The 26,579-nt window shown below is 33.7% G+C and overlaps 1 pseudogene; it reads left to right on the top strand.

The window, feature by feature from the left end:
* On the top strand, window positions 1-26,579 carry LOC110810515 (neutral/alkaline invertase 3, chloroplastic-like; annotated as a pseudogene).

Here is a 26,579-nt window from a genome sequence, read left to right as displayed (position 1 = left end):
ATGTGGTCTATTGTAAGAACTTTGGCGACAGCTGATCAATCACATGCCATACTAGATCTTATTGAAGTGAAATGGGCAGATTTAGTAACAGACATGCCATTCAAGATATGTTATCTCACTCTTGAAGGTTAGGACCAGAAGTAATAACTTGTAGTGATGCTAAAAACACATAAGATATTTGCTCTCGTATTATTTATTTATGATCTATTTCTTCATTATCTTTAACATTTCTCACTACATTTCCTTCTTATGCAGGCCTTGGTCTTACTACAATGGTGATTCTTGGCCAAACTCTGCTATGGCAGGTTAGTTTGTTATGCTTAAATATTCTCTCAGCTGCTAATTTTTTTTCATTACTCCAAAGAACCCTTTGTAGAAGTTATATTTAGGTATAAGTTTCCTGAGTTGTCATGCTTGGATCCAATAAGATATGATACATTGTTGATGTTTTATAAAATAAAGCAATAATAAAGGAATAAAGGCAGTGCGGCTTAAGATTTTAAAAATGAACTTTTTTACAGCTTACTGTTGTAGCCATAAAGATGAAAAGACCAGAAATCGCTGCAAGAGCTATTGAAGTTGCTAAAAAATGCATATCAAGAGACAGATGGCTTGAATACATTGACACAAAAAGAGGAAGGTTCATCAGAAAACAAGCACGGTTATTCCAAACATGATCAATTACTGGATGCCTTATGGTTAAGCTTCTATTTATAGACCCAAGTGCAGCCAAAATTTTTATAGCTAAAGAGGATTCTAAGCTTGTCAATGCCTTCTCTTGCATGATAAGCGTTAACCCCAAGAGAAAGTGTTGTCGGAAGAACTCCTGAAAGACTTATAAAATATAAGATTCCGAAGTTGCTTTCACACAAGGATAGATAACTTCAATTTGTGGGTCAACTTACCTATATGAAAAACTTAAATATATAACAATCAACTTTTGAGCAATGATTTATGTATCATAGGATCTTAATTTAAAGATGATATGTTGATTTAGGATTAGCATTAGCTTGAAACATCTTCTTAGATTGGAGATTAAACAAATTGTTTCTTGTTTACAGACTTTATATCATATACATAGTACTATAGGAGTGAAAGGCATTCAAAATCGAGAATACCCTTACATTATTTTAACTCTACTGTTTGATTATGACATTTTCTATATCTTGTAAATCATTTTGGATTGGTTATGGTATTTTTCGGTCTCATAAATCATCACCGTGCCATCTAAATTAATGCTTGACAATAGAACTTTTTAATACATTTCCTCGGTTGATTCTAGATCAGTTAAAAAAATTCAACTGCTATGTAAAGCATTGTCTGAGAGAGTGATTAGAGAGTGATGATAAGATATTTCTTGCAAACTCATATTTTTATTCATTACATAGTTTTGCATTACTACAGACTTATAAGTTTTTAATTCTTAGCATCAGCTCAAAAAGGAAACTAAATATATAGCATTCAACAACTTTTTCTTCATTTGGTTCTAGCATTAGCTACGATCTTTCTCTCAAACAGTACCGCAAAAAATATCAAAAATAAAAAAATAAATATATTACTAATAACAATAGAAATTAACCTCATATATATGTATATATTTTCAATTTGTAAATGAAGAAATTACTAAAAAATTTTAGGTTGTGCGTCACAGTAAGAAACTATATTGTAAAAATAGATATAGTATAGTATAGTATTAGAAGTTAAAATATTTGTATACGTATCTAATTGTCCCATTGGCTTTAATTTCTAAACAAGTTTCATCATTTTCTTAAGAAATTTAATTGCTACATTTCTCCAATATTTTATAATTTAACAATATATCACAATTTTAATATTTAAACTCTCTTATTTATGTTTTTTGAGAACTAAATTCTAGTTAATCTTCCATATATGAAGGATTTTGAAATAAAATTTCATTCAGTGAATTCAAGCTAAAAATATGAGTGGTTCAAAAATAAAATTAATGAATATACCTCATTCAGCTTGTAAAGGATTACTAGTAACTACAGAAAAAGTAAAAATTGAATCGAATGAACAAGACAAATTTAATACCACTTAATGTAAGTGCACGTATATACTTTTGGACATATTTAATTTAGATTGTACTTTTATGTTTTTCTGTTATTTAGGGTAGAGAGGTAATTTCATAGAAAGTCAAATATGTGATTTGAGTTAGTTCGTAGTCTGAAACTTAGGAATCATTGGAAGAATATGACTCCTTATAACGAATCTACTTTATAATTACTATCTAATTGTGCGTTATGCGTTAGGAAAAAAAAAAGAGAACTTACCTCTATAATGCTTCCAGTCTAACTCTTGCTTTCCTATTTCATTTCCTTATGTTTTTCCTCCTCTTTCTTCCAATTATTTTCTAACTCTTCTTATATTTTTAGATCACCTAAAATTGATCATATCGTAACACAATAACAAATGTGAGGATAAGATTATGAAGAAATTATATTGTGGTGAAGAAATTAATAGAGATCATTTTATAAAAAAACTATCTTATTGTTTTCTATCTAAATATTGCATCGTAAATATAAATCATAGCATTAAAGAAAGATTGAAAGAAAAGTCAAAAGCATCAAGAAAGAAAAAAACCATAAAAGTGTCATAATCTATTTTTAAACATATGTAATCAAATATTTTAGAGTTTTAACATTATTTTTAATTCTAAAGTATGTAATCTTTAAAAGAATTATTATAAGATTATACTTAAAAAAATATCTAAATATAGAGAATTGAATGCTTACTAGGAGTCAAAATTTAGAGATTTCTTTCTACATTACTCTTCAAATTTTAAAAATTAAAGAGATGGAAATCTTATTTTCATTATTTTGAACTTATGTAATCAAATATTTTAGAGTTTTAACATTATTTTCATTATGTTATCTATAAAAAAACTATTATAAGATTACACTTAAAGAATACTAAATTTAGAGAATTGAAGGCTTACTAGAAGTTAATGTTTAGAGATTTTTTTTCTTCATTAATCTTTAAAATTTAAAAATTTGATTACTACTTAAGCAATTAAAGAGATAAAAATCTTCTTTTCAAAAACTGAATATATAAATATATAATTATATTTAAGAAGATGTTATTAGTTCCTACCTTAATTATTAAAAGTACAAATATTATTATGCCTCAATTATCAAAAACTATTTTGTAATCTCTATTTAATTTAGGGATTTTGTTGCCATCCTCAATGACTCTGATGGTTCCTCCTTCACTTTAAAAGAGGACGTCAGGTTGCAGGGGAAGAGGGAGAGGAAGAAAATTTGCAACAAGGGTAAACTGAAAGGAAGAATTTGTGTGATTCTTCAATCAGATTAATCAGCTAGTGGTGAAATCAGGAGCGGAACATGGGAGGAATCCGTTAATTAGATTAACGCTGTCACTGAGAACAAAGGTAAGTGAAATTTGACTCTCACCACTTGAGTAGAATCTTGTAAATTCTTTGAGATATTTTTGGAAAGAAATGAGTTTATTTGGGAATAGGTATATTTTCTTGAAATCATATTAGAACTAGGAGTAAAAATAAAAAAAATGGAGAGTGAGATCTAAGGACAAACAGAAGATCAGACGAAATGATGGAATTATTGTGTGGACAGCTATGAGGAGAGGACAGAGGAGATATGCTAGAAACATTGGAGGAAAATTAAAAGGATGGGAATGGTAGAGAAATAGGAAATAAAAAAAGGGGGAAATAGTGGTATGAATATGATGTCTGTTTGCAAATTATTATTCTGTTATCTTTTGTATTTAATTCCCTTTACGTTTGTTTGGAAAATGGTGGTATTCCTTAGCATAAACAGGGAAACAAACTGGAAAGGGATTAAAAAATAAATAAATATAAAATTTTGAGAGGCAAATCTAGGTGAGCAGAGACAATATTCTCTGTGAGGGTGAAAGTGATGTTGTTTGGAAGTAGGAATAGGATTAACAACATAACAAACAAACTCTGGGAGACGATCTCGGTGAGGAGAGGCAGTGTTCTCTATAATGCACATGTAGGAAAGGATGAACTACACAAACTTTAATTAGATGTTTTCTTGATTTTAGATAGATGTAATGGTTAACCCTCATAGCCGATGGATGTGAACACTACGCTTCGACGTACTTATTTTTAATTGGAGATAGAAGTTTTTTCGCGCTGGAATATAAGTTCTTACGGTACTCCAACTCCCTATGGAGGTATGGGTTGTTACAGCTCTTATCCAATCATTTCAAATAGGAGGATCAAAGCACACAACTTCTCGACATGATCCACTCGATGGAACAAGAGGTTTAGTGCTTAACAATTGATCTATTTTTCTCTTATTTGTTTACTGATCATGTACATATATCAATGTCGTTGATTGATTTGCATTCAATTTTTCTAAAATGGATATCATAGATCACTTTCTTATTGCAATGTGTGAAATGAAAGGAGATTCTAGTTGCGGTCCTAATTATTTCTATGACTTGCTTTCCACCTTCGTGGCTGAATCTGAAATCACCTTATCAGACATGGATAAAGCTTTGTATGTTTATGTAATATATATCTCGATATAGATTTGAGTAGTTATTAACCATATTTGATTAATTGATGGGTTTTAGTTATTTGGTTTTCTTCTCTTAATTAGCAAGGACAAATTATCTTATGCGCATTTTCCTAAGATTTATGCACTTTGCATCAAGATTAAAGGAGCCTCCTCAAGGTATATAAGTAATACTAATAATCACAACTTAAAACTCTTTAATTTGGAGTATTTATGTGTATTATTATTGATCTTAAAATAAATATTTAATAATAAAAATTCTCAAGAACAATTTTTGCTAGTAAAAATTCGTACATTTTAATATTTAAATGATATGTTATGAGATGTATAGCCTGATTTGAACTCATACTCTTATAGATAAGGATGAAAGTACTTAGATATCAACCCAAAAGATAAATAATTATTAATTTAATTAACTATACATGTGTATACTTAATTAATTAAATAATTAGTTTAATAGTTTATATGTTTCTTCTTTTACAAGAGATTATAAGTTCGAGTCAGATTGTATTTTTATGTGTATCATCATTTGAAAGTTATTTGTATTGTATTGTAATTAGTGTAAATCACTTGGCTAATCTCGAATCAAATTGTATTTTTATGTGTATTCTTACTTGGAGATTATTTGTATTATGTTATGATTGATGCATATAACTTAATTAATAGATGTAGCCAATTTTTGTTTTTTAAAAATAATTAGCTGATATTAATTGCAGCCTTCGTGCTTGTCAAATGGCATTGAAATGTGAGAAATTTCTCAAGGTATTTGATAAAAAGAGTAAGGAAGGATAGTAAATGAATTTTATACTTATTTTTTATTGCAGATATTACTAATATATCTCTGTTTTGAGTTTTTTTTTTTAATTTCTTTTTTTGAATAAAAATTGCATGGAAGAATTAGATGCAAACACAAATTCTCATTAGTGAAGGAAAAAATGAAAATCCTTCTTAAGATAATATTTTATTTTATATATACTATAAAATTTTATTTTCATGGATATCTTTTTTTTTAGACTTTGTGAAAATTTTAACTGAATTTAAATTTGCATACTTATACAGCATGAGTTTTACTTCATTGAAAATCTGTTTTGACCGTTGCATAATTATAGGCATTGATAATTATAAGGAATTATAACAATATAATAGTAGTTAAAACTCTTATATTCTATTTAAAATTTATAAGTTTAACATTAATTAAAAATGTAGATTATTTTATACTGTATAAGTCTGTAAATTTAAATTCAATTAAAATTTTTACGAAATCTATACGTGAAAAAAGATATATATGAAAATAAATTTTATACAATATATAAAATAAAATATTACCTCAAGAAGGATTTTTATTTTTTCCTTCATTACTGAGAAATCATGTTTTGTTGCATTCATTACCTAGGCCACCTTTTTTTAAAAAAATTTAGAATTTCTTTAAAAAAACTCAATAAAGAAATATATAAATAATATGTACAATAAAAAATAAGTATGAAATTCATTTACTAATTGATTTGATTTATGACGTCGTCAATTATATATGAAAGTTTACCCTTCTTTACTCATTTCATCGGATGCCTTGACACGTGTGTATATATATATATATAAACATATAATTCATATATATGATGGTGTATGAACAATCATATGTGGCACAAATCATATGTGGTACCAATAAGTATGAAATTCATTTGTGATCGGTGGTCGTGTTTACTCACTAAGTTCTGTCCTGACGGTGATCTTAACGTCCTCAATCAAAGGCAGCCAAGTAAACATTTCAACGAAGTTGTTGCCCGGTATGTACATACAACAACATTAATTATTTATATCTATAAAAATATATTATATGATTATACAATCGTTAATTTATTATTATGATATTCAGCGCAATTAGTATCATGATATACATACAAAAATTATCTATACACACACACACACACATATGTATATTGATAAATTGAGAAGGTTATATATATATATATATATATATATGTAGACACACACATTATATATTTATATAATTCCCAATTATAAGTATCTTTTTTGAAGTTTCTAACCTTTCCCCTTTACACCTTCTTGATTCTATCATATTTATTCATAAATATATATATATGTATATATAGATACCATATTCATTTTCATCTTTATTAATTAATAAAATATTCTTTTCATATTTTAATATGGTCATAAAATGTTAAAGTATAAGAGCCAAATTCAAATATGAAGGAATTTGGTTTACAAGTTCATGAACCTATTTATATATTAATAAATTATTTATATTATATATTTTTACTAATCTAGGTAATATTAGAAGAAATAATTATATTTTAATAGTATATTAAACATATTCTTAAATATATTAAGTAGAATAAAGTATTAAAATTTTTAACAAGCCATTCACATAACTTATCAAACTCTATTTCATATATTTGGAACTTATTTAAATTTATTCATTTATTTTTTTTTTAAAAGATTTGTGACCTCCTTTTTGCACAGGTTTTATGCATTTAATCTAGTATAGATTTTGTTTTACTTAGTTATATGGCAAATTTTATACTTGATGAATATTTCTCTGAGTTTAAGTTATTACTTGAGGATGTTTAAGCTTTCGTTCTGCATTTTGTTTCCTTTCTTGGTTGGATTCAAAAGTATAATAAGAATAATACATGGCTTAGTTAGAGATGAGTAAGGACTTCTGAAAGATAGATAATTGTTCATGAACCTCCTCAGTTTTTGCTTCACTTACTTGAGCATGATGGTTTTGGTCATTTACATGAGCATGATGGTTTTTGATGTTAATTAATAATGATTTTATCTTTAAAAAAATAATGTTATATTGGATGCTATTGTACTGACTTCCATTGTATAAGTTGATTCAGAACTAAAAATAGATACTACTAAATTTATAGTTCAATCAAATAATAAAATAGAACCTAATTTGAATGAGTTATTTAATATTATAATAAATAAGTGAATCAAATTATGTATATTTATTGTTTAAAATATAGTATTTGATGACTAATTGTGAGAACTTACACTTTAGTGAATAATGAGTGGCGATTGATGGTGACAACAATGAAATGCAACCAGCACAAAAATAAAAGCTTTGGTATCTTGTAAAAAAGTAGATCACATTTTCTTTAGGTTTAAGACAAAGATGAACGATTTTATTTTTAATTTTTTTTGGTATTCTTTTTTGTTGATATAAAAGTTAAACAATTTTTTTTTTCAAGTAAAGAAATAGATAGGGTGGGCACAAAATGGACACATGAGTTCCTCTATTTATGGCATATTACCTAGCAACATTTCAATTTTGTTATAATCTGAATCAACCGCTAAAATTATATCGTCTATTGTCTTATTTTTAGCTGTAATAGGACTGTAATATCCACTTAAAGGAAAAGAAATGTAAATAAAATTTGGAGTTTGGGTATAAATGAAAGAAATTTTCAAAAATTTGAACTTTTAAGTAAATTTAAGGACTTAAATGAAAGTAGGTAAGAAAAAAGGAGGTAAACACATAACTAAGGAGAAGTGGAAGGGGGAAAAGGAAATAAGGAGAATGGACGGCCTAGATTGGACCACTTGAGGAGATCGGATGGAGGAGATTTAAAAGAAAAAGGACGACCCAGATCGAGTCATGAAGATCCAATGGTTGAAGAAACGGGTATAAAAAGGGAAGAGATTAGGGTTTTCTCCTCATTTTGGAGAGTAGCCAAAAAAGAGAGAGGGAGAACAGAGAAGAGCGATCAAGAAGGGAAAGATGAAGAGAGGGTCATGTGGGGACGCGGAGAGGAAGAAAAACGGAGAGAGAAGGAAGAGAGAAGGGAAAGGAGAAAAAAAGAAGGAAGGAGAAGAAAAGATAAGCGGGGCCGAACAAGAAAAAAAAATGAGCCAAAAAGCGACCGCCACGAGGGAGGAAGAAAAGAAGCGAGGGGCGGAGGCAGGAGAGTGTGGAAGTCGAAACAAAAGGAAGAAGGAGGAAGAGGAAACAATCGAGACGTCATGTGACGGGGGAGACCGAGGCAAGCGAGGTAAAGTTCGTCCTTTTCATCTTTTCTTCCCCTATTTCCATTCAATCTATTTCTATTTTGCAGTAATCAAATTTTTAGGTGTAAAAATCACTATTCTAATTACAAGGATGCAAGGGAGCCGTGGGAGACCGAGAGGAATCGATCGGGAGCATAGACGAGGCCAAATCGCCCACGCCAAAAGGTAAAACTATTCTATTTTAATGTTTTGGTGGTGGTTGAGTGGCAGTGGGGTGGGGCTGATGTTGGGCTAACATCACTGGCTCAGCCAGGCCACCCACATGCACAGGAATCGAGGAGGCTTCTTCTAGAATTGGGATAGCCGACCCATTCGGGAAGCCAAAGGGTCTTCCCCGAGCATGGAAATCCGATCCACCATTTTGGGTTCTGATTTTTCATCTAGGAAGTTGAAAAATTCTTCCTCAGGAAATGAGAATTCAGTTTTCCTGGGAAGCTAAAAATTCTTTCTCAAAAAATGGGAATCCAATTCGCTGAATGTGGAGCCAAAGGTTTTTTGGGTGCGAATCCTGATAGATTCAGGTATTTCATTGGGTGGCTATTGGAACCAGTAATCTGATTAAATTAATTTTTATTATTTCACTGTATTTTAATTAATTATGTCGTGTGTACAGGAAAATTTGGACATTTAGGTGGATCTGGGAAGATGCTAAGGAGAGTAAGTATTTCTAAATCTCAACAAGCTTAAATTTTGAAAAGTGCATTCATTTTATAAAAATTATGAATTTTGAAATTTGAAGGGACATTGGCTCAATTTCGATGGAAAAATAGAACTCAAATTATGATCAGTAAACCTAAGCAATTAGAACCCTATTGAGAGACGAAACCAGAAAACAGACCCAACGGACTGAGAGTTATCTAGATTGAGTTATTTTGACTTATGAAATATGAAATTGAAAAGAAAAATTCCCAATTAAGGAAAAATTGAAAAAGAAAAAGGAAAAAAAATAATATTGTAAAAATAAGAAAGGAAAAGAAATAATTGAGGTTAACAAATGATTATTTAAACAAAATGAGAATTTTGGAATGAGAGGGTATGAGTAAATAGGGTAGGGACCCTAAATATCTTCTTGTTTAGTCTGAATCGAGGAAGAGAGTGAGTGTGTGTGGCTGACGTTCAGCAAGAATGGTGAACCTGCACATTCATAGAGTTTGAAACCTAATGCAGACGTGGATAGGCATTCATGTGAGTGTAGGCCACCTAGCAAATGTACCTATTGTGGCCATTGTGTGTGTGCTATCCATGCAATTGGGGAATCCATTTCACATATTTTCAATAATGACATAAACGGCATCGCGCGATGAAACCATAGAAATGACCATTCGAGTGTATCTGCGATCTTTTGTATGTGTGTGATTATGTTTCGAGATTATGAACGATATTCGAATGTATATGTGATCTTTTGTCTGTTCGATTATGTTTCAAAATGACGATTGATATTCGAGTGCATTTATGACTTTCGAGAGTATGGGAATAGATATTTGAGGTTTGTATATGATATTCGAGAGAATTCATCCAATCGATCAGGAACATGTGAAATAGTAAAAATAAGAACATGAATTTGTACTGAAATATTTTTATTACTTTTGTTTTTTACTGTGTGTTTTGCATGATATTTTATCTGGGTTGAGAGAACAATAATACTTATTGAGTTAGTGAAGCTCATTATGTAACATCCCAAAATGATATTGTAATGTAATTTAAAATTAATAAATTTAATTTTTTAATTTTTTAAAATTTAATTTAGAGTAAAAATGAAGTAAAAGTTGAAGGAAGATAAAATTGAAAACAATTTTGAGGAAAAGGAGTGAAAATTTGGGTTCTGGGGATATTTTTGAAAGAAAAATAAAAAATCGGAGATCAAAATACAATTTAGGAAAGTTTTATCATGTCAAATGCTCGGTTAGCAGACCCAATGAATTAGGACGCATCGCGTGGTAGCAGACACTGATGCGGTGCCACGCGGGCGATCGGAAGGCCCATATTAGATCGTGATGGATGGCCCAGATTAGATCGTGATGAACAGCTCAGATTCACTCCCTATTTAATCGCGATAAGACAGTCCAGATCAAACACGATGGACGGCCCAAATCAAAAGCGGACGGATATAAATAACCCCCATCCACACCAAATCCTAACCCTATCCGCCAGACCCCCTCACCGGAGAAGAAGACCCGCCGCCGGGAAGGAGACCGCCGCCACCCGCCACTGCACCGGAGCCTTTTTTGACTTCCAAAAAAGGTAAAAAAATTTCATTTTGCTTGAAATTAAATTCTAAACACAACCATGGCAAAATCAGAGCAAAAGAACTGGCCAATTGGCCAAAAAACGTAGGCAAAGCCTGGCGGTGCTGCCGCAGAAAATTTCACAAAACGCCTTTGATGAGACCCTTCTAGATTTCTATTCTATGTATATTTCTACCATTATGATCACTATATCCTTCTCTACAGGTTGACCAGAGTAAAATACCCAACCGCAGCGTGAGCCGAAGGAGCCGCCGTATCGGAGCGCCCCACCACCGGTAAGTTTCTATTTTTTATGTTTTTTGGGCAAACCAAGGCTCCTTAACGTATTTTCTAGCAGGAATTGATGCAAAGTCTGCCAATTTTGGCCAAAAATGGCTGAAAATAGCCAACCCGAGGTAGACTACCACCGCAAGCAACGGTGCCATCGCCGGAGCATGGCGAAGCCGCCGTGCTGGAATTCCGAAATTGGCCATATAGGCCCTGGGACTGATTTTGGGTTTGTTTGGGACATTTGTAGGTACTATTAGCGCGTTTTAATTCCCAAAAAAAAATTCAGAGAACCTGAGAATCGCCCGTAGGCGCAGTCGAATAGCTTAGCTTTTCGGGCATCAAATTGAGTAAGGATCCCCTTACCCTATTCTCTATCATAGAATTGAAGTCTAAATAAATAATAATCCGGTATTTTGTGCGAATTTAGAAAATGTGCATAATTAATTATGGAATATTAATGGAACTAAGACCGAAAATTATCTACTGTTGTTCGTTGATAGTTTTTATAGTTTGTATGCATGATGGCATCTTATTAATTTATTTTATGGCTTTGAATGCATGTATGGTTTATTCTATGTGTTTACGGCTGAATTAAGAAAAAAAGAAGGTTTAACGATAAGAATTGTGTGATTAAGTGAATGGATTAAACAACAGCCTTACTGGATATCCTGGAAGATGGTGGACGGACCAAGTACATAGGAAACCCTACCGTGAACGTTGTCTCATGCCGGACGAAGTATCGAGACTTGGTAATTTGGCACTCATACCGGACTGGGTATGGGGACAGCCTACTTCACCCTCATACCAGATGGGGTATTGAGATTTTGTAAGTTGACACTCATATCAGACGGGGTTTGGGGATGGCCCATAATGGAGAATGTTAAAGGAAAGGGTTCATGTGTAACGGGGACATCTCTATGAACCCCCACATACACCAGCAGGCTGGTAAAAAGATTGACAGTTATTGTTTGATTTATTGATGATGGATATATAATTATATATATGCTATGTTGTTGCTTATACATGAAATCATGATCTTTATAATATTATTGTCTGTATAGGTTATTTTTATAAATTCCACTACAGTAAATGGAGGGTAAATGGTTTTATGATTGATAAATGAATTTGCTAAATTTGGTACTCCATTAGTGGTTTTTGATTTTCTACCAACCTTTATTTCTTTGTCGGTGATATAATGTGATGTCTTTATTGAGCTAGTGTAACTCATTCCTTATTTAACCATTTCAAACCAAGAGAACCAAGTTCTGGAGTCCGAACCGCAAGAGGATTGCAAATAGATGCTAGTTTTCTTTATTTTCTATTTATTTCCTTATTTCTTATACTTTTTTTTAAGACTGAACTCCGTAGACCCGTTTGGTTCTTTAAGTTATTGTATAGGGAATGTAAACCTTGAACATTTATTACGCTTCCGCACTTAATTTATAATTTATTTCCTTTGGATATTTCTGGTGTCGTTATAGTTGGTATCAGAGCTACGTTTCTCGGACCCATTCCTTGTATAAAATCCTTAGGAACACCAAAACAATAGATTATTACTCAACCATTCCTTGTGAAATGCAGGTACAGATAGATAAGGAGAGGAAGACCTCCACTAAACTGAGCAGCCCGGGATGGTTCACTTAGAGAAGATGTTGACCAAATATTTGAGATGCTAGAGAGACTCATTGTTGCCTAGTAGGGCCAGGAGAAAAGGAGAGAGCTACCTGACCCTCCCTCGCTGCCACAGGGTAGCGCCACCCCGGTACGACCCTACTCCTCCACAATACCACTCAGCACCACCACGGTATGATCCGGTGCCCCAAACCCAGTACCCCGCTGCACCAACACAGTATAATCTGGTGCCCCCACCATATCAGCAAGTACCACTGCAGGGCCATCAAGTCCATCCTCAGCACAACCCAGTCCCTCTTACACGGGACCAAGCTCCTCCCATGATGGACCCAGGCTACATAGAGAGGTATAAAAGATTAAACCCATATACTTTTATAGAGGGATCCTCTTTCGAAGATGCCGAGTACTAGTTAGTAGAGATAGAGAAGGCCTTCAAGACCAGTGGAGTGATTCCCGAATAGAAAATCATCCTTGCTACCTATATGCTAGTGGGAGAAGCAGACCACTAGTGGAAAGTCAAACAGACCACCCTACCTGTTCCAATTATTTGGAAACAGTTCCTGTCGGCCTTTCGTGCAGAGTACCTTCCAAAGCATCTCCGACATTTGAAGGAGATGGAGTTTGTACAGTTGGTTAAGGAGAACATGACTATATCAGAATATGCTCGTAAGTTCCTAGAGTTGGGCCGATATTCCCCTGAGACATTGTTGGATGAAGGCAAGAAGGCTAGAAGGTTCGAGTGAGGTCTCTGTCCAAAGATCAGACAGCAATTTTTTATGCTTGAGTTCAGTACTTATTTGGCTGTTCTGGCCAAGGCACAGTTAGTAGAGAGGAGCCTGCGTACCTTCTCTCAAGCAGCAGGGAACCTCAGGCCCTCAGCTCCACCTCGCAGACAAGCACCTACTGCACCTGTTCAATAGAACAAGAGTACCAGACCGATGAGTCAGGCTTCCCCTCAGGCTCTAGTGGCAGGACGTGGTAAGATCTGTCAGCATTGTGGTAGGGATCATGGGGACACACCCTACTATCGCCTCAACAACACTTGTCACATATGTGGTAGTGCCCAACATTATGCGAGGGAGTGCTCGAGGAATTATAATCAGGCTAGACCACCTATCTAGGGTAGGGCTTACAATCTCAACCAGCAGGATGCAGAAGCCAACCCAGACATGGTACAGGGTATGTACACTATCTGTAACTATCTTGCTTATATTTTGATTGATACTGGTGCATCGCATTCATTTGTTTTACCTATTTTTGGATCAAAATTTAATGTATTACCTGATAAACTTGATTTTGTGTTGTTTGTGTCTACTGTTGGGAGTATGACACTATTGAGAGAAGTTGTATACAGAGTCTGTGTCGTAGATACAGTAGATAGGAAATTGAGTGTGGATCTAATAGAATTAGACATGGAGGACTTTGATGTAATTTTAGGAATGAACTCTCTAGCGGCGTATCACACTACTGTAGATTATTTTAGAAAGAAGGTTGCATTCAATCCTCTTAATGAGGAGCCATTTATAAATTAATAAAATCGTTTAGTATTTGTTCCCTCATGGAAAATTTTCTTATTATCAAGTACTTTAACCTTGCTGTTTTCTCTAACTAGGCAAACCCAAGAAAGAGATTTGTATTCAAGAGATTCTGGTAGTCCGACACTTTTCAGATGTGTTTCCAGATGAACTACATGGACTACTAGTGGATAGAGAAGTCGAATTCACTATAGACCTTTAGCTAGGCACCCAACCGATTTCGGTTGCTCCTTACCGTATGAGCCGTGTTGAGATGGTGAAACTAAGGAAAAAGATCACTGAATTGCAGGACAGTGGGTTCATCTGACATAGTGTGTCTCCTTGGGGTGCCGGAGTCACATTTGCAAGAAAGGAAGATGGGACGTTGGGGTTATGTATTGATTACAGAGCACGATCAAGAATAAGTATCCCTTCTCCAGGATTGATAACCTTGTTGACTAGTTGTAGGGTGCCCAGGTCTTCTCCAAAATAGACCTATGTTCAGGTTACTATCAAGTAAAAATTAGGGTAGAAGACATCCCTAAAACAACCTTTCGAACCAAGTACGGACACTATGAGTTCCTGGTCATGCCATTTGGACTAACAAACACTTCAACCATCTTCATGGACATGATGAATAAGGTTTTCAGACAATTCCTAAATCAGTTTGTTATTGTGTTCATCGATGACATCTTGGTTTATTCAAAACGTAGAGAGGAACACGCCCACTATCTGACTCAAGTTTTGCAGGTTCTTAGAGAAAAAAAGCTGTATGCAAAATTGAGTAAGTGTGAGTTCTAGCTTGAGCAGTTTACCTTCTTGGGACACATCATATCGAAGGATAGATTGTCAGTGAACACTGAAAAGCTGGAAGCAGTGCTCGGCTTGGAAATATTGACATTGGTTAAGGAGATCCATAGCTTTTTGGGGATGGCAGGTTATTACTGCAAGTTCGTGGAAGGGTTTTCTAGTCTAGCTGCTCCTCTTACTCAGCTCACAAAGAAGAATGTCAAGTTTGAGTGGGACAGGGACTGTGAAAGAAGTTTTTCAGAATTAAAGAAGCGACTGACTACTGTACCTATGTTGGCTTTGCCGAGTGGATCGAATGGATATACAGTTTACAGTGATGCCTCCTACCTAGGTTTGGGTTGTGTTTTAATGCAGCATGGGAAGGTCATAGCCTATGGGTCCAAACAGTTGAAGAGTGATGAGAAAAACTATCCCACCCATGACTTAGAGTTGCCACAATCATACACGTCTTGAAGACTTGATGCCATTATTTGTATTGGGAGACCTTTCAAATCTATACCGATCACAAGAGTTTAAAATACATATTCACTCAAAAGAATCTCAACATGCATCAGAGAAGGTGGATAGAACTTCTCAAAGACTATGATTACAACATCTTGTATCACCCTAGTAAGGGCAACGTGGTAGCCGATGCACTCAGTAGGAAAAGTGCAGGTACATTAGCCCATTTGATGGTTTCAGAATGCAGGTAGATAGGGGCCGCATAACAATTATGGCTTCAGGATCAGAAGAGAGTCACACGTTTGGGCCACCTAACTGTTCAGCCTGAGTTAATCCAGAGAATAAGGGAAGCTCAGTTCGCCGATTCCACCCTAGTAGTCCTCAAGAAAGATGTAGAGTAGGGAGTTAACTTAGAATTTTGAGTCTCCGCCGATGGGTTACTCAGATTCTACGAAAAAGTGTGTGTTCCAGGTGACAGTGAGTTAAAAAGGACATTATGACAGAGGATCCATAGCTCATAGTTTGGCATGCATCCCGAAAGTACTAAGATGTACCAAAGTATGCGACCCAGATTTTGGTGGAACATGATGAAAAGAGATATAGCTGACTTTGTTTCTAAGTATTTGGTATGTCAGCAGGTCAATGTAGAGCATCAATGCCTAGGTGGGCTACTTCAGCCATTACCAATCCCAGAGTGAAGGTGGGAATATATCACCATGGACTTCGTGATAGGATTACCTAAGGCATGCTCAGGACATGATTGTTGACCGGCTTACTAAGTCTTCCCACTTCTTGGCCATCAGGATGACTGATTTCTTGAATAAGTTGACAAGAATGTATATCCGGAAAGTAGTCAGATTATATGGAGTGCCAGTGACAGTAGTGTCCGATAGGGATCCCAGGTTCACTTCTCAATTTTTGTCTAGCCTTCAGCAAGCCATGGGAATGAAACTGTCCCTTAGTACTACATTCTACCCTCAGACCGATGGGCAAGCAGAAAGGACAATCTGCACACTTAAAGATATGCTCCGAGCTTGTGATCTTGACTTCGGGGGCCATTGGGATGACCATCAACCCCTGATAGAGTTCGCCTACAACAATAGTTACTAAGAAAGTATTGGCATGGCTCCGTGTGAGGAGCTATATGGGCGCCCATGCAGATCACCAATTTTTTGGGAGGAAGTGGGTGATAAAAAGCTGTTCGGCCCAGATCTGGTAGAGGAGACTACATCCAAAATATTTAAGATCAGGAAGTACATTCAGATGGCTCAGAGTAGGCAGAGGAGTTTTGGGACACTCGGAGGAGAGATTTTGAATTTGAGAAAGGCGATAAGGTGTTCTTTAAGGTCACTATTTTTAAGGGAATCAATAGGTTCGGCAAGAGGAAGAAACTGAATCCCCGATTTATTAGACCATTCGAAATATTAGATAGAAATGGTACTACCTCCAGAACTTTTCAGGACTCATAATGTGTTTCATGTGTCCATGCTACGCAAATACAACCCAGACCCCTCTCATGTCTTGAACCATGAGCCTCTTCCACTCCAGGAAGATCTGTCCTACGGGAAGTACCGGTCAGCATTATGGATCGAAAGAACAGATTACTCTGCAACTGAAAATTCTCTACTGAAAATTCCCTTTGTAAAGGTCATATGGCAGAATCACACACCGAGAGAGGCTACATGGGAGGTAAAATCAGACTTAAGAGTCCAATATCCCCAATTGTTTGATTGAAAGTGAGAGAGACAAATTTGAGGGAAAAAATTTTTTTAGGGGGGAGAGTTGTAACACCGTAAAATGAAATTGAAATGTAATTTAAAATTAATAAATATAATTTTTTAATTTTTTTTAAATTTAATTTAGAGTAAAAATGAAGTAAAAATTGAAGGAGGATGAAATTGAAAACAATTTTTGGGAAAATGGGTGAAAATTTGGGTTCTGGGGGTATTTTTGAAAGAAAAATTAAAAACCAAGGGTCAAAATACAATTTAGAAAAGTTTTGATACATCAGATGCCCGATTAGCAGGCCCAATGAATCAAGACGCGCCGCGTGGCAGCGGACGCTCACGCGGTTCTACGCAGGAGGCCACGCGGGCTATCTGCATGCCCATGATCAAGTGATACAAATCCGTTCCCGCGCGCACGGACGGGCCAGATGCATTCCCTCCCCAAACACGATTGGACGATCAAATTTGAACGCGATCAGATGACCCATATTTGATCGCGATGGATGGCCCAAATTGGATTGCGATGAACAGCCTAGATCCATTTTGTATTTAATAACGATCAGATGGTATAGATCAAACGCGATGGATGGCCCATATGAAAAGCAGATAGATATAAATAACTCCTATCCACACCAAACACTAACCCTAGCCACCATACCCCCTCGCCGGATAAGAAGAGTCGGTTGCCGGGAAGGAGACCACTGCCACCTGCCGCCGCATCGGAGCTCTTTCTGATGGCCAAAAAAGGTAAAAATTTCTTCTTTTGCTCAAAATCCAAATCTAGACACACCCATGGCTAAATCGAAGCAAAAGGACCGGCTAATTGGTTGAAAAATTTAGGCGAAGCCCGGCAGCACTGTCGTGGGGAATTTCACAAAACGCCTCCGATGGGGCCCTTCCCGATTCTTTTTCTGTATAATTTTTCTACTATTGTGATAACCGTGTCCTTCTATACAGGTTGATCGGAGCAAAACACCCAACCGTACCGTGAACTGGAGGAGCCACTTCACCGAAGTGCACCACCGCCGGTAAGTTTTAATTTTTTAACTTTTTTCGACCAACCGAGGTCGCTTAATGTGTTTTCTCATAGGGATTGATGCAAATTCGGCCAAAAATAGCCAACCCGAGGTGGACTACCGCTGCGGGTGGCAGCACCGTCACTAGAGCACAGCAGAGCTGCTATGCTGAAATTTTTAAATTTGCCATGTTGTCCCTGGGACTGATTTATGGTTTGTTTGGGACATTTATAGGTACTATTAGTGCGTTTTAATTCCCGAAGAAAAATTTAAGGAGCTTGAGAATCGCCTGTATGCGCAGTCAAACAACTTAGCTTTTTGGGCATCAAATTGAGTAAGGATCCCTCACCCTATTCCCTATCATAGAATTGAAGTATAAATAAATAATAATCTGGTATTTTGTGCGAATTTAGAAAATGCGCATAATTAATTGCAGATTACTAATGGAGCCAGGACCGAAAATTATCTACTGTTGTTTGTTGATTGTTTTTATAGTTTATATACATGATGGCATCTTATTAATTTATTTTATGGCTTTGAATGCATGTATGGTTTATTCTATGTGTTTACGGTTGAATTGGGAAAAAAAGAAGGTTTAACGGTAAAAATTGTGTGATTAAGTGAATGGATAAAACGACAGCCTTACTGGATATCCTGGGAGATGGTGGACAGACTAGGTACGTAGGGAACCCTACTGTGAACGTTGTCTCATGCTAGACGGGGTATTGAGACTTGATAATTTGGCACACATACTAGACGGGGTATGGGGACGGCCTGCTTCACCCTCATACCAGATAGGGTATTGAGGTTTTATAATTTGGCGCTCATACCAGACGGGGTATGGGGACAGCCCATAATGGAGAATGTTAAAGGAAAGGGTTCCCTATGAACTTCTATGGATGCCAGCAGGCTGGTAAGAAGAGTGACAGTTATTATTTGATTTATTGATGATGGATATATAATTATATATGTGCTATGTTGCTGATTATATATGAAATCATGATCAGTATAATGTTATTGTCTGTATAGGTTATTTTTTTAAATTCCATTACGATAAGTGGAGGGTAAATGATTTTATGATTGATAAATGAATTTGCTAAATTTAGTGCTCTATTAGTGGTTTTTGATTTTCTACCAACCTTTATTTCTCTGTCAGTGATATAGTGTGATGTCCTTACTGGACTAGTGTAGCCCATTCCTTATTTAACCATTTTAGATCAAGAGAACCAAGTTACAAAGCTTGAACCACAAGAGGATTGCGAATAGATGCTACTTTTCTTTATTTTCCTTTTATTTCCTTATTTCTTGCAATTTTTTTAAGATATTTAATTTTTTCTTGAAGTTATTTTGTAGGGAATGTAAACCTTGAACATTTACTACGCTTCCGCACTTAATTTATAATTTATTTCCTTCGGATATTTTTGAGGTCGTTACACATTAAATTTTGTCAAGATATTTTTCAGAGAGAATAAAGAGTTAGCATCATTGCTAGACGAGTAGAACCTGTAAAAAAGTTCTTATTTTTATATATTTTGTGCATATGTTTGAAGAGTTTTATTTTATTTTGTTAGACTCTAAATTCTAAGTTCATGTTTTGTATATATAGTTACTGTACATATCACATGAGATGGTAGGTTGTATTATATTTTTTTATCCACGCATGTATATATTTTATGGGCCCACAGCATGAAATGGCTTGAGCAGGAATTGTGCCTCATATCGAGTATCAGGGCATGACAAAGATCCTTATCAAGGATACCATATACAAATTTTATAATTGATGAATATTTTTCTAAACTTTGGGTTGTACTTAAGGATGTTTAAGCTTTCATTCTGTATTTTCTTTTTTTTTCTTCTTAGCTTAAAAGTTTAATCGAATAGAACATAACTTAGCTAGAAATGTAGTAAGGACTATTGAAAGATATATATTTCTACATGAGCCTAAGTTTTTTGTTGACTTGCTTGAGCAAAACTGTTTTTACTATTTATGGATGATGACATTTTCTTAAAAAAATGTAAATGTAATCGTTGTTATTGTATTGACTTACATTGTATAAAGTAACACCGTACTAGAAAGAAATAAGACAAATTTTGTAGGTCAATTAAATAACAAAGTAGAACTTAACTTGAATGAATTATTTAATCTCATACAAATGAATGAATCAAATGACGTACATTTACTGTTAAAAATATAGTGTTTTGACAATTGATCAAGAGAACTGATGCTTTAATAAATAATGAGAGGTGATCGATGGCGACTGTAATGAGATGCAACTAATACAAAGATAGAAGCTTTGATGTCTTATAATAGAAGAGATCAAATTTTCTTTAGGTTTGAGTACATAAAGATGAACTATTTTATTTCCAGCTTCTTATGTATTTATTTTGCCGATATAGAAGTTAAATAATTTCTTTCCAAAGAAATGAATAGATTTTGCATGAAATGGACAAGTGGCTTCCTTTATTTGCATATATATTGAAAATCTATTTTCTCGACTCATAATTATAGCTATTAACAATTATAATGAATTATAACAATATGGTAGTAGTTAAAATTTTTGTGTTTTATTTATTATTTACGAGTTTAAGTTTCAGTAAAGATGTAAAGTTTATATCTTAATAAAAAATAAAACTATTTTTTAAAAATTATTAAACATTGTAGATTTTGATTTTAAAAGAAGAATAATAATAATAATATTATTATTATTATTCGCTGAAATGGGTATGTCTGGTGATGCATTTAGAAGGTAGCACCACCCATCTCAAGCGCAAACACACTCCTTTAAATTAAGGTACTCTTGCTTCTTACAACTTATTTAATTTGATTCTTATTTATTTTTTTAGTTCCTTAATCTTTTAATTCGAATAGTTCTAGTAAATGAATAATATTACTCTCAAATATTTTGCTATTGTAACAAATACAGTTTCTTTTTAATAAATTCAGTTCAAATTTAAATTAATTAAGAATAAAATAAGATTTGTATATTTTTTTAATTACTGTAACTTAACTAAAGTAATTATTATCCTTTATTTAATTTATAAAAGTTCATTTCAATATTTAATTTTTCATTGTTAGTATTTTATCTATTTTAATCGCTTTCAATAACAATATTATAAAGTAATTATGTTTTCTTTTGTTGGGCAGATGGGGTGGATGAAAGCTTCTAAAAATCAATACCAATAAATTCTCTGTAGGTTGTAATAAGTATTCCTTTTTCATGGAAAACAAATTTAAACTCTAACTTATTTTTATGTTGATGGTGATGTCATGATTAAATTGAGTTAAATCTAAATGTGCCTATTATGTTTTTAGGCAAAAGAAACATTTCATGATTATTAGATTCACTTAGTTGAGGGAACTACAGTAGGTCCAAATCTCGACCTAATTTTTAATTTTTTTATTTGAAACTTAAAGTTATTTTGCTGAGATAATTACAAACTAAAGGGTATTGTTTCAAAAAATTGTAAATTTTGTTGCTGTTGGTTGGGATGAATCATTGATATTTAATAGTTTCACGTAAAAGTATCTTGCTAGAAAAGATAGAAGAATTTACCTCAAACATTTACTTTTTATACAAATAGGAATTGTGTTTGAGGATACATTATAAGGATTGAGGTGTGCACTAGGTCATCAGATAAGGTGAGTATAGAAAAGAGATTTTTGACATGTTTATTGCATGATACAATAAGCTTAGCTGTAGATCATAGATTTTATTAATTTGCACAACTAGGAAAGTAAAAGTTCGAAATCTTTCAAGAAAATTTGGGGAAAAGTGAAAGTGATAGAAAAGAGATAAAAGGGAGAGCAAGAGAGAAATGTAGCAATAAGATAGGATAGAGTAGAGGAGCTAACAATTTATAAGGTAAACATAGAATGATATCATTGCAAAAGAGAAAATAGCCACTAAAGTTTGTGATATCAAGCTCCAAAAATGCGCCCATTAAAGTTTGTGACAATTGTTTATTTATCAAAATTAAGCACACACTACAATGAAGTTTTTAAGAATTTTCATAAATTATCATAAACATAGTGTTTGAACAGTTAAGATTCTTACATTTTTCTTGAAGACAACAAGTCTGAATCTTATTAAAATGTAAAATTTATCAATTTTTAGATGTAATTATATGGATTAATGATGATTTGTTTATAATATTTGATTCAATATAATCAAAAGATTTAGCTTATGACTGCGTTGGTAGAGAGATAGTAATGAAATTGCATTTTGTCCTAAAGAGTCATGACATATCCAAACGAAAATAATATTCTGTAAAGACTAGATTCTTTTAATTAGAATAATTATAATAAGCAAAAAAATCTGAATTAGCATTTTTCTTATATTATTTATTAACAGAAATATTAAAGAAGAAGAAATAGACTTGTATTTTATACTAAAATATTTTTCTTATTAATTATGCTATCGTTCATGAATAATAAATCTTTTTTCACATAAGAACTCTTCATGAAAGAGGAAAGAGGAAATGATTAATTTTCTTTTAAAATTCTATTTTGATTCTCAGTAGCTAACTCATCATTATATTAATAACTAATATTAATAATTATTTTTCATTTATAAATTTAAACCAAACAAAATATTATAATTTTTATTTCCTTTATTTTTCAACTTTTAGTTATCAGAACCAAAATATGTATTTCTTTTTCTCATATATATATATATATATCTATTTACTGATTCTTATGTACGATATGATAATCATCATCATCATATCCACTTCTTATTATAAATTCTACTGAAAACTTTATAGTGTTTTAGCATTACATCAAGTTACAATAGCCCTTTAAATTTATTAAACACACGCACACACATATATATATCTGTGTGTTTGTGTGTGTAGTTCTCAAAAAGATCTAACGATAAGAAAAGTTAAAAAACTATAGTTACTTTTATTGGGTTTGTATCAATTATCAAATCGTAAGAAAATATAAGTGAATTCCAGTTTATTGATTAAGGTGATAAGAAAATTCTTATTTCATTTAATTACGAGATGAAACGAATTAGAAAATAATAAAAATTGATTGAATTTAAAATTTTTATTCTAATTTTACATAAAATTAATTTTTATTTCTTAAAAATTATTTTAAAATTTTACAATTTAATTAAATATAAATTTATCAAGGTTTAATATTTTTTAGATAAATCATTTATACTTTAACCATTATTTATAAAAGTTGTATTTATAGTTCGAACTATGAACTATACATTTTATATATTATTATTCATAAGTTGTGTTATTATTACTGGATAAGTATTATATAATTAATAAAATGTATAAATTTATATTTTTTAATAAAAATTTGAAGAATCCCCCTTTTTTCTCGCTTCGGTCGAGATACTCGTCTCTTCCTTCCTTCCCCCTATCCCTAAGATACTTGCTGGGATAATCGCTCATGATTCTGTTAATGCTCCCCCCTGCCCCCGCTAATCTCGTAACCGTCTGCTCGTTGGAGCACTATTCTATCGGGGATTTACGCGAACAGACTCATCCCACCCGTGCTGAAGCGGCGCCGCACTAAAATGGATGTAGAGTTTGCATAAAGATTTTGAATGCCCCAACCGACCGCACAAGAAGTAAAATAAAGGCTGGTGTTCATACTTGAAGATTGAAAATGTTGATTCTCCAATTCTCAGGTTGGCCTCTTTCTTCTGAAAAGAGGATTTCAGACATTAATGGTCGCCCAAACCCACAGACAACCCCCCATCCAAGCCATAAAAGATGAACATGTGCCATAGTCCAAAAAGCCCCCAACTAGTTCTCAAATTGCCTAGCCATTGTCTCCGATACCCAACCTGGTGGGAGTGAGTGAATCTGTACCCAAAAGAGTCTCGTGTCAATGGCTACTTTCATTGGATGTTCTCCCTCCCTAAGGTGGTGCACAACCAACAAGTGGTTGTAAAAAGTCTATGGCCCTCTGTTGAGCACTCTTTGGATATCCACTTCGTATAAAAATCTTTACAAGTAATGGCCGAAACTCAGATCTATAATATTTACTCTCCCTATCGGCCTCCACAGATCTGCTAGTGTATTCCTCATCGGTTCAAACTTCACAACCGCTTTCGTCAGGGAGAAGTTCAGTTAAGTCCCAGCTCCCATCCTCCTCCTCTACGATCGACGACGACACCACGCCATCCACCATATCCATCGGTCACCCTTTACGTGCCAATTGATAGACTATTGAGAGAAACAACAATAACTTTTCTATGGTGAAAAAAGGTCTCACTGCTAGAAACAATAAATCTTACAACCAAACAAAGCAAATGGAAAATACGGTCATCCAACACTGACTTGGTACTAGACCAAGTCAATTCCTATTTTCATTCAATTTACATTTGTAAGTTTCAAAACCTAACCCTCTCAGTAAAAAGGGGAGATAATTAACTCTATTATGTGGAATGAAGGAATCATCAGGGTAGATTCTTTTTTTATTCTAACAGTTGTTTGAACTACCATATTTGCTCATCAATTGTTTATTTTAATTAAGGAAAAAATTGTCTTTACTGTTCATTTAAAATGGTAATGGACATTTGGTATTTAATTTTTGATTTTTTAGTGCTTGCAATTTTTGTAGGAAAAGAGGGGTTATACAAAATAATTCTACACATGGTGTAATAGGGGCTTTTTGCAGCAACTATGGTGGAAGTGAAATTATAAAACTAAATCAATTTGGGAAACAATAATGGAAGTTTGAAAATAAAGCTAGGATTAAGTACTTGACAAGATTGAGTTAAATTGATATCATATCTTGGTGCCTCTCAAGTGAGTTTTTGGCAGGTGTAATAAGTATATGATTCCAGTTTGGTCAGTTCAGAAAATATTCAACAATTGGAATTATTACTCATTGTATTTTTGGTTCCTTCCGAATGGTGCAACTCCCTAGAATTATAGAGATTGTATAACTTATAGCTTATAATTTTTGAGATAGTTCATAGCTTACATGTTTGACACCATGGAGATCTAGTTTGTGCATTAAGTATGTTTGTAACATGTTGGTGGAAACAGTAGATTATGATATGACAGACTAGCCTACATGAATAAGCTATTATTTAAATTTATAAGTTGGTAACTAAGAGATCTTATTTATTTACCTTCTTTTCTTGTGGTATCTCTAGTTAATCCATTTTTTTTCTTGCATGCACTATTTTATTTTGCTTTACTTTGTGCACATGAAATGCTTGCTCCAGAAGATGGATCAGCTGATCTTGTTCGGGCACTGAATGATCGCCTACTTGCTCTTTCATTCCACATCAGGGAGTATTATTGGACTAATTTGCGAAAACCAAATGAGATTTATCGTTACAAGACTGAGGAGTACTCATATGATGCAGTTAATAAGTTCAACATTTACACAGATCAAATTTTTCCTTGGTTGGTGGAATGGATGCCTAAGAAAGGAGGTTATCTATTTGGAAACTTATAGGCAGCACATATGGATTTCTAATTTGTTCTTTAGGAAACATGTGTTATGTTGTAAGCAGTCTGGCAACAACTGATCAGTCACATGCCATACTTGATCTTATTGAAGCAAAATGGGTAGATTTGGTAGCAGACATGCCATTGAAGATATGTTATCATGCTCCTTAAGGTCAGGACTGGCAAATAATCACTGGTAGTGATCCTAAAATCATGTAAGATAACTATTCTCGTATTATTTATTTATGATCTATTTCATCATTATCTTCAACATTTCTCACTTTATTTCCTTCTAATGTAGGCTTTAGTCTTACCACAATGGTGATTCTTGGCCAACTCTGCTATGGTAGGTTAGTTTATTATGCTTAAATATTCTCTCTGCTACTAATGTTTTGTTCATTGCTCCAGACCCTTTGTAGAAGTTATATTTAGGAATAAGTTTCCTAAGTTGTCATGCTTAGATCCAATAGGATATGGCACCTTGTTGTTGTTTTATAAAATAAAGTAATAATGAAGGAATGTTGGCAGTGCAGCTTAAAAATTTAAAATTAGACTTTTTGCAGCTTACTATTAAAGCCATAAAGACGAAAAGGCCAAAAATTGCTGCAAGAGCTGTTGAAGATACTGAAAGACGCATATCAAGAGATAAGTGGCCTTAATACTATGACACGAAAAGAGGAAGGTTCATTGGGAAGCAAGCACGGTTATTGGAAACATGGTCAATTGTTAGATACTTGGTGGCTAAGCTTCTACTTGCAAACCCCCAAGTATAGCCAAAATTCTGATAACTGAAGAGGATTTTGAGCATGCCAATGCCTTCTCTTGCATGATAAGTGCTAACCCCAAGGGAAAGCGTGGTCAGAAGAACTCCTAAAAGACTTATGTAATATAAGATTTTAAAGCTACTTTCACACAA

Source organism: Carica papaya, chromosome 9, assembly GCF_054855325.1.
Source record: "Carica papaya isolate Zhongbai chromosome 9, ASM5485532v1, whole genome shotgun sequence".
Lineage (NCBI taxonomy): Eukaryota > Viridiplantae > Streptophyta > Magnoliopsida > Brassicales > Caricaceae > Carica > Carica papaya.
Note: the sequence above shows the minus strand (reverse complement) of the source record. Positions and strands in the feature narration are given on the sequence as shown.